Source organism: Pristiophorus japonicus, chromosome 2 (genome assembly GCF_044704955.1).
Source record: "Pristiophorus japonicus isolate sPriJap1 chromosome 2, sPriJap1.hap1, whole genome shotgun sequence".
Taxonomy (NCBI): Eukaryota; Metazoa; Chordata; class Chondrichthyes; family Pristiophoridae; genus Pristiophorus; species Pristiophorus japonicus.
In genome coordinates, this window is record NC_091978.1 from 312,115,104 (window position 1) to 312,130,467 (window position 15,364).

The following is a 15,364-nucleotide window of genomic DNA, read 5'->3' on the forward strand; positions in this document are numbered from 1 at the left end:
TTATTTGGGGATGTGACAAATTGCAGCAGACAAATGGTTTTGGTGTAAGAAACTTTGATTTTATTCAGGAAAGAAAAGTACAATGTCAAAACTTACAATCTCTAGAATAAGGAACACTTTATCACACATACAAAAGGGGTTACAGAAAATAATACACCTCCCACCTCCCAATGCCTAAATCTGATTAGGTTAAACTCTAGGGCAACAGGGATAATGCTCACCAATCCTCTTATTGACAGTTAGCAGTGGTTTGCTGGATTCTGTAGGTTCTGCTTGCCGTACCCCGAATGTCGTGGAAGAATTATTGCTGCATAGTCTTCAGTTGGGTTGAGTCCGCTGATGCGGTAAGGCGCGGTTTGGATTTATGGGGTGAGTACCCACTTTTTTCTTGTAGGAGTAGGGCTTTGGGTTACCTTAGGTAATGTTTCACCCATTATAAGCCAGGAATAGATTGTAGAGTGGAAAACTTTCGAATCTTCGGTTTCTTCTCGAGTAGTTTCTTTCTTAGGATTCGTCAATCACGGTGGTTCAATGTTATCACATTGGCTGTGGTCAGTTGTTGCCGCAATGAGTTGGTGATGTCTGCAGTCATTGGGAACTGCTTTTCCTTCTGCCTTTTTGATGATGTACTTCCTTCTTCTTCGGTAGCAGAGCAGTGTAACCCAGGAGTCTTAGTTGCTCAGAAGGCTTACCAGAAGGCTGATTAACCCGTAAAACAGGGCCTCAATAATACTTTGAGAGCTTTTCGAATCTGCGCGCCAAATCAAACCCAATTCTTTGTCTTAGTTTTGGTGGGGCTAGGTAATTCTTTGTTGAATTTTGACGGGCTCATTAACGATAACTTGTTTAGGATGTGTCTATCTGTTGAATTCGAGTTGCGATTGTAAAAATTATTTTTGGTGTTTACGTTGTCTGCCTAGGCCTGGGTTTTCCATGCAGGCCAGATTGGTGATTAGCATTATGCATGTGCTGGATCGATTTCATGCTTAGAGCTATGGCTGGCTATCTCTGGATCAATTGTTACTATGTTAATGTCTCCTAGGGAGCAGAGCTTTGGAGTTTACACAATTCCCCAGACAATTTGTTTAGCTCCAATATCCCAGACAGCTCCAATACCCAAAGACTGGCTTTTCAGACGTTAGTGATCCCCTGGTTTGCAGCCGTTTTCCCTTGCAGACCCATACATCTTTTTAAAATCCCAAGGTTCATTTTAAGTGACTCCAAAATGATCTTTCCTTGGGGTTTCTTCTCACAGAGGGGAAATCTTTGAATTTTGAGAAAACTTCAAATTTTACAGGCCCACAACCGGTTAGCAAGATAGCGTGGCACTTATCAGTCAGTGTGGCCGGGTCGTCTCCTGCCAGGTCATTTGCTGTGAAGAAATGCCTCTCCACCAAGGCATCCCAATCATCACCATCGGCGAACTGCTGCAACATATCAAGGGTAGCCATTTCCGCATGAAAGTTCGTAATCTCATCAGCAATTATAGTGTTCTTAGATGCTCCAAAGTGACTTCACGAGACAGTGTGTTGTATTGGAACTGTCGTGACCTTAGTCCTTTATTAGTTAACTCCAGAGTGAGGATCACACCTGGTGGTCTGCCTTGTATACTAGGCCAGGCACACCTGTACAGGTAACCTATGAGTCTCCCACTGCTATGCCCTTTGGTGGCACACCTTGAAATAGTACCAACAGTAGCCATGTAGGATACATGACATGCAGCATGCAGCATACCATGATAAATCTTGAGAACTGCTGAGCGAGTACTGCAGGGCTCCTCAAGAGTGGCCCATGCAGTGGAATTGTTGCTTCAGGATGCCAATGATCTGCTCTATCAGATTTCTTGTGGCAGCATGGCTCTCATTGTATGTCTGCTACGCACATGTGCATGGATTGCAAATGGATTCATGAGGCATGTCATCAGCAGATAGACATTGTTGCCCATTAGCCACCCTTTAGTTTACCATGGTGGTTGAAATAGAGCTGGCTCAGCAGATTGCCACACAATGAACGCTTTGTGACTGCTGCCAGGATATTGGGGATTGATCTGCCTGATGCAGTTCCTGTGATCAAACACCAACTGCATGTTGAGGCAATGGATGCACTCCAGTCCCTCCGGCACCCACCAATCGTGGAAGGCCGCGAGCGTACTGGTGGACACCGCGTGCTCCATCTCCAGGGACACCCTGGTTCGGATGTAACCACGAAAGAGAAGCAGGCAGTCGGGCTGAACGACCCCCTTGACCACCCGCTGCCTGGACTGGCCTACGAGGAAGTCTTCTGACCTGCCCGCTCCCCTCCGCAAAGGGTGCCCAAAGATCAGGAGTGTGGGACTGAAGTGCAACCAGAATTTGAGGAGCAGCCCCTTCAAATATTAGAAGAGGGGCTGCAACCTCGCACATTTAATAAAAACATGGAACACGGTCTCTTCCAGAAATCGCATAAATCGCAGGCGGCCTGGGAACCCGTGAACATAGAAACATAGACATAGAAACATAGAAAATAGGTGCAGGAGTAGGCCATTCGGCCCTTCGAGCCTGCAACACCATTCAATGAGTTCATGGCTGAATATGCAACTTCAGTACCCCATTCCTGCTTTCTCGCCATACCGCTTGATCCCCCGAGTAGTAAGGACTACATCTAACTCCTTTTTGGATATATTTAGTGAATTGGCCTTAACAACTTTCTGTGGTAGAGAATTCCACAGGTTCACCACTCTCTGGGTGAAGAAGTTTCTCCTCATCTCGGTCCTAAATGGCTTACCCCTTATCCTTAGACTGTGACCCCTGGTTCTGGACTTCCCAACATTGGGATCATTCTTCCTGCATCTAACCTGTCTAAATCCATCAGAATTTTAAACATTTCTATGAGGTCCCCTCTCATTCTTCTGAACTCCAGTGAATACAAGCCCAGTTGATCTAGTCTTTCTTGATATGTCAGTCCCGCCATCCCGGGAATCAGTCTGGTAAACCTTCGTTGCACTCCCTCAATAGCAAGAATGTCCTTCCTCAAGTTAGGAGACCAAAACTGTACACAAAACTCCAGGTGTGGCCTCACCAAGGCCCTGTACAACTGTAGTAACACCTCCCTGCCTCTGTACTCAAATCCCCTCGCTATGAAGGCCAACATGCCATTTGCTTTCTTAACCGCCTGCTGTACCTGCATGCCAACCTTCAATGACTGATGTACCATGACACCCAGGTCTCGTTGCACCTCCCCTTTTCCTAATCTGTCACCATTCAGATAATAGTCTGTCTCTCTGTTTTTACCACCAAAGTGGATAACCTCACATTTATCCACATTATACTTCATCTGCCATGCATTTGCCCACTCACCTAACCTATCCAAGTCGCTCTGCAGGCTCATAGCATCCTCCTCGCAGCTCACACTGCCACCCAACTTAGTGTCATCCGCAAATTTGGAGATACTACATTTAATCCCCTCGTCCAAATCATTAATGTACAATGTAAACAGCTGGGGCCCCAGCACAGAACCTTGCGGTACCCCACTAGTCACTGCCTGCCATTCTGAAAAGTACCCATTTACTCCTACTTTTTGCTTCCTGTCTGACAACCACTTCTCAATCCACGTCAGCACACTACCCCCAATCCCATGTGCTTTAACTTTGCACATTAATCTCTTGTGTGGGACCTTGTCGAAAACCTTCTGAAAGTCCAAATATACCACATCAACTGGTTCTCCCTTGTCCACTCTACTGGAAACATCCTCAAAAAATTCCAGAAGATTTGTCAAGCATGATTTCCCTTTCACAAATCCATGCTGACTTGAACTTATCATGTCACCTCTTTCCAAATGCGCTGCTATGACATCCTTAATAATTGATTCCATCATTTTACCCACTACCGATGTCAGGCTGACCGGTCTATAATTCCCTGTTTTCTCTCTCCCTCCTTTTTTAAAAAGTGGGGTTACATTAATCGACTTAAAAACTTATTGCATGGTTCTGCTCCACGCACCACCCTCCAGGCCATGTCCCAAATAAATAGTAGGAGGACTCCCGCATAGAGTGCACTCCATTGGGGACCCCCGCCTCCTCCAGATGGCAAAATGGTGCGCCATGGCATGTCCGGATGGCAGATGAGGATGGCATCGTGGAGGATGTGCAAGAGCAGCCCGTACAGGAATCCCCTCCATGCAAAACTGAAAGGCACGAAGGGGATTTCCCCGAGTTGTGAGGCGCTGGCTCCCGAGGGAGTCACCAGCGCTACATACCTACAAGCATACTTAGAAATGCATACATTACAGAGAGAGAGCGAGACTGGGGAGAGAGAATGGGGGAGAGAGTGAGTGTGAAAAAGAATGGGTAGTGGGGAGAGAGAGAGAGAGACTGGGAGAGGGAGCGAGAGAGAGAGAGACTGGGCGAGAGAGAGAGAGGGAGACTGGGAGAGAGAGAGAGGGGGAGACTGGGAGAGAGAGAGGGAGAAACTGGGAGAGAGGGAGACTGGGAGAGAGAGAGAGAGAGAGGAAGACTGGGAGAGAGAAAGAGAGAGACTGGGAGGCGAGAGAGAGCGCGGGGCGAGAGAGAGTGCGGGGCGAGAGAGAGACTGGGAGGTGAGAGAGCGCGTGGGGCGAGAGAGAGCACGGGGACAGGGAGAGCACGAGGTGAGAGCGAGCAAGGGATGAGGGATAGCGAGGGGCGACAGAGAGCGCAGGGAGAAAGAGCACAGGAGAGAGAGCGTGGGGAGAGAGAGTGTGGGGAGAGAGGGAGATGGATGGAGAGAGAGAGGGATGAATGGCGAGAGAAAGGGACGGATGGCGAGAGAGAGAGAGAGAGAGAGAGAGAGAGAGGGATGGAGAGAGAGTGAGAGATGGAGACAGAGCGAAGGGGATGGAGAGAGAGAGGGGGAAGGAGAGAGATAAAGAGAGGCGGAAGGAGAGAGAGAGAGGGGGGGGCAAAGGGAGAGAGAGAGAGAGGGGGAAGGAGAGAGAGAGAGAGGGGGGCACAGAAGGAGAGAGAGGGGGCGACGGAAGGAGAGCGAGAGAGGGATGGAAGTAGAGAGTGAGGGGGATGGAGAGGGAGTGAGGGGGACGGAGAGAGAGAGTGAGGGATGGAGAGAGAGAGAGGGACGAAAACAGAGAGAGAGAGGGGGATGGAGAGAGAGGAGGGGATAGGGAGTGATAAAGAGGGCTGGACAGACGGAGAGAGAGGAAATAGATGGACAGAAAGATCGAGAGGGGGGGACGGATGGAGAGTGGGAGGGGGATGGTCGGGGGAGGGCGAGGTTGGTTGAACAGACGGAGAGAGTCCAAACGCATGTAGTCCATTCCTGGGGTCTGAGCGGCAGACGCACTTTGGAACAACACAGGTGGAGGCGCAGCACGTATACAATGGCCACTGGAAGGAGGCTGAAGCAAACAAGTTTAAGGCCGGTGAAACAAAAATCAGAATATTACATAAAATTAAGAAAATTGTTTAAAGCCGGAAAAAATATGGGAAGGTGATGTTGAATAACCCGCGGAAAGTTACAGTTAAATTTTGCCAGGTGTTGTCCCCTTTATGAAAGAATTTATCAGGGTTATTTAAATCATGTTATGAGAGAGGGGAAAGAGTTTGTGCCCCCTGTTTGTACCTCAGAGTCTGTGAAACGGAACGGCAGCAGAAAAAGAGGAAACAGCGGGGCAGATATTACCCCTTCCCTTAAGGCATGTTACCGCAGGAAATTGGTGGCCATGCTGGGGTGTGTAATGGCTGCCGAATTTTCATAGAATAGCCGCCATTTTGAAAATTGCCCTCCTGCGGTGACATGCTCCCCCCACGACCACTCCGCTGCTGCCGATCCGTCCTAAGTGCGTCATCAGAGCGTGTACCGCCAATGTTCCTTCCCAATCGCAAAATTCCACGGGGAAAATCTTGCTGCCGCTGCTCGGTGCCACCGACAGATTTTTCTTCCAGTCCACTGTGTTTGCAGTGCTTCTAAAATGGCGGTACAGCTGCCATCCAAGGGGAGGATCTACTGTCGGGATGACAATTAAGCCCCCAAGGTTTGGCCGGACCACCAACAGGCACCTGACACCCTCTCTTGGGTGCCAGGCCGCTGGCCCGGCTGAAACCTTCCCTAGTGGTCCAGTGGACTGAACTTCAAGAATCACAGGCTCTCCCCTTTAGGTGAAGGGGAGAAATGTGGTGACGCGCCAGTGCGATGATGTCATCAGACAGCGGAGGACATTCCGACCGCTCCCCAACTTCCGCCCCTCTAACGTGCGAACTTCCGCTCACCGCTGCACTTCCGTCCCTATTACGAGCGACTTCTGGGCCGCTGGAAAAAAAAAGTCGAAGCAGAATTTCGCTCAAGAGGCCACCGCATCCACCGCGTGGTAAAAACAGCTGAAACAAGGTAGGTGCGCTGTGTTTCCGATGGTGGGCAATTTCAGCCACAACTTCTCCAAAACTGATCCCAACTCATCGACAAGGCTGGGAGTAAATAACCTCACTGCCTTCTTAGGAAGTTTAACCACTTTATTCACTTTCTTATTTGAGCTCCTTTTGGAATGAGAGTTTATTTTCTTTTGTTGTGTTTAATAACAGTGTTGAAGAGGCAAAGAGAAACTTGGAGTAACTTCTTCCGTCAAAGCTATGAGACTTGAAAGAATTTAAAGATTTTTAATGAACCTTTTGCAAAATATAAGTGTTAAAAACACATTTTCCCCCCTAAGTTTCAAATATGATTTTGGAAGAAACAGAAACAAAATTCAATTTTCCCCTCATCTAAACATGTTTCAACCAGGCTGTGAAGTCTAAACCCTTTTAAAAAATGTCTGAAATGCTTAAAACATTTAAACAATGAAATTTCTCAGTATTTGATTTTGAATGATTGAGGGTGAGTAGTTTTACACAAACATGCAACCATGCTGTTGAGGAGGGGGAGGGCAGGGGAGGATTTGTAGGAGTTACATATTTTTTATTGACTTTTTAAAAAATATCATTAAGACATTTAGAAAGAGAACCAAAAAAGGGAAAAAACACAAACCATTTTATTTTGTCTGTCGTTCCATAGTCCTAACAAGTTCCAGGAATAATGTAAATATAGATTACCTCTTAAATATTTAGTGGAGTATTAATAGTAACAAGAATTATGAAATGACGTATAAAAATTGCAGGAAGCTACTTTAGAAGCAACTACTATTTGTTTATTGAGAAAGACACAGAAAATACTTTGATTAAACTAATAATGTATAATTTTGATTTGGTATAAATGTTTGAAATAGGAGATTAAAAATTGAGAGTACAGTGAAGTTTGTTTCCCATTATTTAATTGGGAAATACCTAAAAGCATTCAACATGTTTCATGATAGGAGCAGGGATTAATATTGTGGAGAATATTTGAGAGAAAAACATTCACCAAAATTCATAAATTAACATCTATACGTCAACATGTTAGCAAACTTTTCCAAGTCAGTCTGATTGGTTCTCCTGTCCAGGAAGAATGGTGAATATTTATTTCTGTTAAATCAAAGCTTTTCCTGCTTTTTGTGTATATATTTTTCTGCATTTGTGAATAAGTGTTGCATTTCTAACATGCAAGTTTAAGCCAATTTCTAGTCACTTTAATAATCAGGATCGACTGTAAACCAATCTGGTGGATATATTGTGTTTAATCAGAGTTTAAGATGGAATATAATACGTTAGTTATACAGCAAAAACATACAACCGTAAGAGGTAATTAATACCCATCCCGATCAGACAAATGGATGGCGCACGTGAGCAGTTCTCTGGCTTGCAGTCTCTTTCTGTTTACAGCTTCCTTCGGTAAAGCATGCGATCACTCGAAAAGTGTTTGACCAGCTTGACTTCTGTTTCGCCCTCCCCTCACACTGTCTGTGGTGAAAAGATCTCTTAAGTATTACTTTTATTCTATTTTTAGGGGTGGGCCTGACCCTGGATATTGACAAGACCTTTTGACCTATAGAGGTCTCCCTAAAAACTTACTATCCAATAACGCTTCTAGTTCTTTGTCTCGATTCTTGTTTCAAGAACCTACCTTAAAAATGTCATGATTTTAACCACATTTCACTATCTGTTTACACTAACCCAGGATTTCTTCCTGTGGAAATCTCTCTCATCTGTTTCGTCCCTATCCTTTCTTTGATACCATGAAGCCAAACCAGAAAACTGCCCACTTTAGAATCGTTATCTCTTTTACGACGTAGCAACATGTTTACATTAAATCTCTCAACTTCCATCCATTATCTTTGCCAGCAGTTTTGTTAAGCTAACTACCCTTCGCATTATACATAAAATACATAAACAAGGTTCAAGTATTAACTTAAAAACAACAGATAATCACTTTTCGAGAGGGAGATTGTATATAGTACAAATAACTATACCCTCCATTTTGAAGCATTTCTCTGATTCGAATAGACTTTCCATCTGCAGTTCAAAACAATGATTTAAACACAGCATTGTATCAATTTTATACATTCATAACAGTTTTATACATTTTTCGGCATCCCTGATTTCTAACAGGAGGGTGTGCTGGTTCAAGAAGACCACATTTATTAATGGCAGTGATTGAAGTTGGAAACACAGATACCCATTTTTGTTCAATTCCTTTTAATACTGTGAACTAAACAACTACAGCACTTTATATTTGTTGGTTGTCTGGTTGCATTGTGATTAATAATCTATTTACTTATGTCCACCATAGGAAAAGCCGCTGCACCTGCTGCTTGTGCATGAGGGGTGGGCTAATACATTGCAAACTTTAAAATTAATGTAAATTGTATGAATAGATATGCCTATTTCAGCTCAGCTTGGGCTTTTGGATTGTTTGTCGATGCATAACCGTGTAACTGAGTGACGTCTCTGAAGTGTTAATGCTTACTTATGCAGTTCCTAAATATCCCAGTCATTTCTGACAAGTAATTTATTAAATAGAGTTTGTACATGATGAGTTAAAAGTTTGTAATTAATTCTACTGTAAACAAATGAAGAATGTTGTGTAAATTTCAATATTGATAACTGTGAGGTGGTGCATTTTAGTAGAAGGAATAAGGAGGCTACTAACTGCTTGGAAAATAAGAGTCCAAATGGAGTAGAGATATAGAGGGATCTGGGCTATAGATTCACAAATCATTAAAAGTAGCAACACAGGTTAAAAAACCATAAAAATGCAAATAAAGCATTGGGGTTCATTTCTAGACGAAATTGTATAGAACCTTGCCTGATCTCACAATGTGAGATGTTGCATTTGCAATATGCCATTACTGTATATATGCTTTTAAGTGGTTGCTGTTGCTGTCGTTGTTGTAAAAGTTGTTGATGTAAAAGTTATAGTATATAAAAAAGGGCACACACAAAGGAATTTGTACCCCATACAGTACAAAAAAAAATTAGAGCGAACATTGACCTCGACTGCACCCAAACCATCTCCTTTTTAAAGGCAGCCCATTGTTCCATTACAGTTTTTCTTGCCAATGTTTGATTCCAATTTACCCGGGACAGATCCGTTCTCATCCCACTGAAATTGGCCCTCCTCCAATTCATTTTACATATTTAATCTAAACCTTATGATACATGATCACTTTCTCTAAAGTTTCACTAACTGACACTTGCTCCACTTGACCTACCTCATTCTCCAGAATCAGATCCAGCAATGCCTCCTTCCTCATTGGGCCAGAAACATACTGATCAAGAAAGTTCTCCTGAACACACTTCAGAAATTCTTTCCCCCTCTCTGCCCTTGACACTATTACTATCCCAGTCTATATTCGGATAGTTGAAGTCCCCCATTATCACTACTCTATAGTTCTTGCATCTCTCTGTAATTTCTTTGTAAATTTGCTCCTCCATACTTTTCCCACTAGGTGGTGGCCTATAGAATACACCTCGTAGGGTAATGGCACCTGTATTATTTCTTAACTCTAATCAAATAGATTCTGTCCTTGACCCTTCCAGGACATCATCTCTCTCCTGAACTGTAACATTCACTGTAATCAATACTGCCACATCACCTCATATCTTTCCTTCCCTATCCTTCCTGAACACCATATATCCACGAATATTTAATACCCAATCCTACCCGAGTCAGGTCTCCATTATTGCCAGAACATCATATTCCCAGGTGGCTGCACCTGCAGCTCACTAACCTTGTTTACTATACTTTGTGCGTACACATACATGCACTGTAAACCTATCTTAGACCATCCTGTGTTCTCTCTTAGTCTGACCCCACCGAATACCTTACTCTTTCTTGCTTTAATGCTATCCGTCTCATCCAATCCTTTATGCCTTTTGTTTCTCCTTTCTAATGCTACATCCTGGTGCCCATTCCCCCTGCCAACTTACTTTAAATCCTCCCCAACAGCACTAGCAAACTTCCCTCCCCAACAGCACTAGCAAACCTGCCTGCAAAGATAATGGTACCTGCTCTGTTGAGCTGCAACCCATCCTCCCCCAGAACCTGCCCCAAATGCCCCAGGAATCTGAACCCCTCCCTTCTGCACCATCTCTTCAGCCATGCATTCATCTGCTCTATCTTCCAATTTCTATACTCACTCACGTGTGGCACCAGGAGTAATCCGGAGATTACTACCTCTGAGGTCTTGCTTTTTAATCTCTTTCCTAGCTCTCTAAACTCTGTCTGCAGGACCTCATCTCTCTTTCTACCGATGTCATTTTGGAGCTACACGCTTTAACCCATAACCTCACACAGCTGAACACGTGTTCAAAGGCATGAAGAACTCCCACCAGGAAGGAGCCAGAAGCATAAATGTTCTCGCCCTGCTCTGAGATTGCAGTTTTGGCTGCAGAAGTTGGCAGATTTCAGTGACAACCTCCTTAGTGAAGTGCAGATGGCTCTAACATTGGTTGTTGCTGAAATTCAGGTAGAATTGCTCCCTGAACATCCTATTTGGATATAGCCTCCTGCTGAAATCTCTTCCCCCCCTCCTCCGCCCTCTTCCAGCAGCTTATCCTGCTCTGCCGGGCCTCTGCTCATTCTCCCAGTCATGCTCGATTCCAAGAGAAAGGTTTACTAGTCCACCCATGTCTGCAAGGAACTGATTTTCAGACCCGAGCCTTTTAACTCTTTTATACTTCCTTCTCCCACTTTTTCTCTCTTTGCCTCCCTTGTCAATATCTAACATGTTGTAAGACTGTTGTAAAGTGCCTTGGGATGTTTTACTACGTTAAAGGCGCTATATAAATAAAAGTTTCTATTTTATTATTATTTCTTCACAAGCCTTTAAGTTAGCAAAAATGTACTTCAGCTCCAGCCAGGCCACTCCCTGTAGACTATTGAAACTTTTAAAAAGTATCGAAAAGTACCCAAAACAGGTAGAATTGCAGCAACAGCCAGAATAATTAATCCAGCAACTTACCTGTAAGTAGTTGATGAGCTCTTTAAAAAGCACTGGTTTTTCATGCCTTTGAACGTGTGTTTAGCTGTGCAAGGTTAAGGGTTAGAGGGTGTAGCTCCAAAATGGCAACGCTGGCATCAAATCAGCATTGCTTCATGATTGATGTCATGGTCTGCCTGTTCTGCATACTTCCAGCAGACGTTAGGTGTGTGTCCTAACCAATGTTCCCTCTAAACTACGTGCGTGCGCAGCCATGCAACAATCTGCAAGGTACCACGCAGGCCACTCATAAGCTTTTCCATTTGAAATAGCATAGAAAGTTAAAGGAACTGCGCATTGAAATAAACAGACTGCACACAACAAAGACAATTTAGAGGGATAATTAGCGCTAACCCATTTACCAATATGGTATCCAGCGAGCTTCGTGTTTGGCGTGTGCGTGCACACCGCATTCACCATTTTGGAACTTTAAGGGGCCTCGTAGTGCTCAAAAAATGGGCGCTATATAACCCAATTTCTCCCCCTCTCTTATTTATCTGATTCTCTTTGCTTAATAGGTTTAATCAATGCTTAGACCTCTTTAAACTCTAACAATCAACAACATTTGAAAAATATTTTTCGTCTCCTGAATGCTTATGAGCAAAATACATGCAACCAGATGAATTCGATAATCTTGGATCGGCATTAACAGGAGGGTAATTTTAACTTTTGTTGCAGGGTGAGAAACTGATGTTAGTGAATGGGCAGTCTGTCTTACACCTCCACCAATTTTCTTTTCCATTGTGGAATGGAAAATCGGGCGAGGTATAAACCAGGCTGCTGATTCGCTCTCGATCATTTTTCACACTGTAATAAAAGTTAAAATGATCCCACTTGAATTTTCAGGCAACAGGATTGTCAAATATCCTAATAACACACCATTGCTTTAGCATCTCGATGTGTCTGCATATAGTCTGCATTCAGGAGTCCAAGCTTATTGATCTGCTGCAGAGCAAAGTGAGGAATAGTACAGACCCAACTCAATCATATCTAGTTCAGCAATTCTCACGTTAATGGAGCTTCTATGTGGTCTAGACTACAAATATGAAAATGTCAATTGTAATATTAACCTAACAAGAATGATTATTTACTTAGAATGGATTGAAGTGGGGCTTCCGAGCTCTGTTATAATTAAAGGGTTAAGAATGGATCTCGGAACTAAAACGAGCTGACATAGGATTTTGCAGTGGTTAACTTTCTAAAAGTGTTTAAAGGGACATAACATGTCAGAATGATTCATTGTTACAAGCTGTGTAACCTGAGGACAATTACAAATAGCCAAACTGTTGAACCACAGGAGGCCCAGAGGGGCAGTTAACCAGGGCAAGGGGTCAAAAGTGACACGCTGGAAAAACTCCATTTGGTATGAGATATAGGTGAATGATTGTGTGACGTGAAAGGGAATTAGTTAATCAACAATTGTGCATGCAGGCTTTGGACCAATTAAACGGCATGAGGGGGAGGGGGCCATGCACAAGGCTGACATGCATCATTAAGTCTATAAAAGGTTGCTTGGAACTTTACAGAGGCCTGGCTACAGACAACCAGCAGGCAGGCTCCCCACTGGTGCAAAATGAAGACTACTTGAATCTTCGAACCCAGACCTGGTGGTGAGTGTTTATTTTAAATACTCCACTACAATTGGTGTAATCAGCAGGATCTCAAGCGGATGATGGACACCAGCAGATGGAAGCCATGTCACAGGCGTGAATACATTTTAATTACCATGCACAGTTAGTACAAGGGCAGAAATCTGTCTGGTGTCAGCTGCCTGAGAATCTGAATCTGCAGGTCTGGCAAGGTGAAACAATTACAATCGGTTATATAGAAGTGTGTCTGTGTAACGTTGCGATTATAATTAATGTAGGTTACAAGTGATGATCTCACTCGTGAGGAGTATGTAAGGGACGTTCCGACCAATAGATTGCAAGTATTAGTCTCATTCAGGGCGAGTAAGTAAGGGATGTATCACTGACAACCAATAGCCATGGGAAGTGAGAAACTCGAATCCGGACCAGAAGGGTCTCTGACACGGTACCTAGCAGACAAAAATTGAAAACTAATTGAAATAATGATTAAACAAAATTGGAAACCAAATGACCCACCCGCTGAACAAAGAAAATGGTAGGAGTTGGAAAAGAAACAAAAGGAGGAGAAAGCCCTTGTTTTAGTCACTCGCGCGTATTATGAATTAAGTAGGCGGACTAGACTATTGACTGAAAAGCGACGAAATAGCGATAAACCGACAGTAGAAGTAATTGCGACAGCACCCGTCAGGATACAGGAAAAGGACGACGATATAGACAGGGGGTGTTAGGCAGAAAGGCAGCTGAATACAATCAAGACCACGAGTGGGTCGAACCACCCCACTATGAAAAACAACTGCCAGCGGCCCCCATGAAGGTAGAATTCATCCCAGGAGCTCCCGCAGTCCCAGCCCAGGGACAGGCAGTAGCTCTCCCAGCAGTAGCAGACCAGGTCAAAACTACATATGTGTCATTCTCCCCGGATGACAAATTAAAACTACTACAGATACTGCCAGATTTAAAACCCAGACAAAGCAATCTTTTGGCAAAAAATGAGGGAAATGCAAATATGTTATAATTTTCTTAACCGTGATGTGTGAGGATTAGTCAGAGCAAAAATGAGTGAAGATATGTGGCAATGACTGGCCCAAAATTTCAGGGATGGGATGTGGTGTGCCAAAGTGGCACCCATAGCTGCCCAACAGGCGGCAGACTATGATCTGTTTAAAGCTGATGTTACATGAGTCATGGGAGTAGTACCTTTAAACTGGGAAATAATAATGAGGGTCACACAAAATAAAGGAGAATCATCGCATGAATATGGAGAATGAAAATGGACCATTCAGGCATACCACAACCTAACAGGGACAATCTAACTTTTCAAAAGATGTACAAAGACGGATTGATCAGCGTCCACCAAGCCATATTAAAAACTGGGTTGGTCACAATGCAAATGTATGTCTTTGTCTTATGGATGTAAGGCCCATACTTTCTATTGTCTCTGTAGGCACTCTAGTAATGATGCCATGAGGTAACGTATTGCACTTGAGCTGTTGTGACCTTAGTCCATTTATTTCAGCTTCTGAGTGAGAGTACAGTAAGGTGAGCTCCCTTTTATACTCGGTTACCTGCAGTGTGCAGGTGACCTCAAGCTCTCCACCAGTTGCTCCTTCTGGTGGTACAGGCATATTGTATACAGTGTGAAGATACATTCAATGGTCTTATGTAACTGTACATTAAGTGTACAGGGTATATACATACACAATACTTTCGTGCACCTCAGTGAAGATGTTGGCTATGACTTGGAGTTCAGTCTCCGAATGTGCACAGACGCAAGCGTCGTCCACATACTGTAGTTCAATGACAGGTTGGTACGATCTTGGATCTGGCCTGGAGATGATGAAGGTTGAACAGGTTCCCACTGGTTCTGTAGTTTAGTTCCACTCCAGCGGGGAGCATGTTGAGTGTGAGGTGTAGCATTGCAGCAAGGAAGATTGAGAAGAGGGTTGGCGCAATGACGCAGCCCTGCTTGATCCCGGTCCAGACATGGATTGGGTCTGTGATGGATCTGTTGGTCAGGATCAGAACTTGCAAGATGTCGTGGAGCAGGCGGAGAATGGTGATGAACTTTTGGGGGCGGCCGAAATGGAGGAGGAAGCTCCATAGTCCCTCGCGGTTGACAGTGTCAAAGGCCTTTGTAAAGTTCAAAGAAGGCCATGTACAAGGCTTGGTGCTGTTCCCTGTATTTTCCTTGCAGCTGTCGCGCTGTAAAAATCATGTCCGTTGCACCCCGTAGAGGACGAAATCCACACTGTGACTCTGGGAGGAGCTCCTCAGCCACAGGGAGAAGACGGTTGAGGAGAATTCTAGCGACGACTTTCCCAGTGGCTGATAACAGGGAGATTCCTCTGTAGTTGCTGCAGACGGGCTTGTCCCCTTTTTTGAAGATGGTCACGATTACTGCATCTCTGAGATCTCCC